The sequence below is a fragment of the Arachis ipaensis genome, chromosome B10, assembly GCF_059453495.1.
Source record: "Arachis ipaensis isolate K30076 ecotype BB chromosome B10, ASM5945349v1, whole genome shotgun sequence".
Lineage (NCBI taxonomy): Eukaryota > Viridiplantae > Streptophyta > Magnoliopsida > Fabales > Fabaceae > Arachis > Arachis ipaensis.
The window spans coordinates 87,259,466-87,261,468 of NC_142435.1; the positions used below are offsets into that span (position 1 = coordinate 87,259,466).

The window sequence follows — 2,003 nt, forward strand, 5'->3', positions numbered from 1 at the left end:
TTTTCAAAATCAAATCTTTTTAAAATTCTTTTTCAAATCTTCTTCAAAATAAGTTTCAATCACATCTTTTCAAAATCAATTTCAAAATCTTTTCTAACTTCTTTTCTAACCTCTTATATTTTCAAAAATTGATTTTCAAATCTTTTTCAAACTAATCCTATCTTTTTGTTTGATTCTTATCTTTTTTCAAAACTACCTAACTAATTCTATCTCTAATTTTTGAAAATCGCATCCCTCTTTTTCAAAATTCAATTTTAATTAACTAATTTTTTTAAATTTCAATTTAAATTAATTTCATTTTTCTTTCTAATTTTTGAAATTTAACTTTGATTTTAAATAAAAACAAAAATACTTTCATTTTAATTTATTTAATTTTCTAAATTCTCTCCCCCTCATCTCTTTCTAATTATTTTATTTATTTACTAACACTCCTCTTCATCTAAGAATTAGAACCTACTCCTCACCCTTGTGTTTGGATTCTCCATCTTCTATTCATATCCTCTTCTACTCACATAAAGGAATCTCTATACTGTGACATAGAGGATTCCATATTTTTTTTCTGTTTTCTTCTTTTTCATATGAGCAGGAACAAGGATAAGAACATTCTTGTTGAAGCCGATCCTAAACCTGAAAGGACTCTGAAGAGGAAGCTAAGGGAAGCTAAAGCTCAACTCTCTAGAGAAAATCTGACAGAAATTTTCGAAAAGGAAGGAGACATGGCCGAAAATAATAATAATGCAAGGAAGATGCTTGGTGACTTTACTGCAACAAATTCCAACTTACATGGAAGAAGCATCTCAATCCCTGCCATTGGAGCAAACAATTTTGAGCTTAAACCTCAATTAGTTTCTCTGATGCAACAGAACTGCAAGTTTCATGGACTTCTGTCCAAAGATCCTTTTCAGTTCTTAACTGAATTCTTGCAGATCTGTGATACTGTTAAGACCAATGGGGTTGATCCCGAGGTCTACAGGCTTATACTTTTCCCGTTTGCTGTAAGAGACAGAGCTAGAATATGGTTGGACTCTCAACCTAAAGATAGCCTGAACTCTTGGGATAAGCTGGTCACGACTTTCTTAGCCAAGTTCTTTCCTCCTCAAAAGCTTAGTAAGCTTAGGGTGGATGTTCAAACCTTCAGACAAAAAGAAGGTGAGTCCCTCTATGAAGCTTGGGAGAGATACAAGGAACTGACCAAAAGGTGTCCTTCTGACATGCTTCCAGAATGGACCATCCTGGACATATTCTATGATGGTCTGTCTGAACTATCTAAGATGTCATTGGACCATTCTACAGGTGGATCCATTCACCTAAAGAAAACACCTACAGAAGCTCAAGAACTCATTGACATGGTTGCAAATAACCAGTTCATGTACACTTCTGAAAGGAATCCTGTGAATAATGGGACGCCTCAGAGGAAGGGAGTTCTTGAAATTGATACTCTGAATGCCATATTGGCTCAGAAAAAAATATTGACTCAGCAAGTCAACATGATCTCTCAGAGTCTGAATGGATTGAAGGAATCATCCAACAGTACTAAAGAGGCATCTTCTGAAGAAGAAGCTTATGATCCTGAGAACCCTGCAATAGCAGAGGTGAAGTATATGGGTGAACCCTATGGAAACACCTATAATCCCTCATGGAGAAATCATCCAAATTTCTCATGGAAGGATCAACAAAAGCCTCAACAAGGCTTTAATAATGGTGGAAAAAATAGGTTTAGCAATGGCAAACCTTTTCCATCATCCACTCAGCAACAGACAGAGAATTTTGAGCAGAATCCATCTAGCTTAGCAAATATAGTCTCTGATCTATCTAAGGCCACTGTGAGTTTCATGAATGAAACAAGGTCCTCCATTAGGAATTTAGAGGCACAAGTGGGCCAGCTGAGTAAAAGTGTTACTGAAACTCCTCCTAGTACTCTCCCAAGCAATACAGAAGAAAATCCAAAGAGAGAGTGCAAGGCCATTGATTTAACCATCATGTCCGAACCTACAAGGGACGGA

General features: G+C 35.9%; 1 non-coding gene across 1 annotated transcript; it reads right to left on the reverse strand.

The window, feature by feature from the left end:
• Positions 1-1,109: 1,109 nt before the first annotated feature.
• Positions 1,110-1,217, reverse strand: LOC148580753 (small nucleolar RNA R71). Its single transcript, XR_015896511.1, has one exon. It is a non-coding gene; the product is annotated as a small nucleolar RNA R71 (small nucleolar RNA).
• Positions 1,218-2,003: the final 786 nt, after the last annotated feature.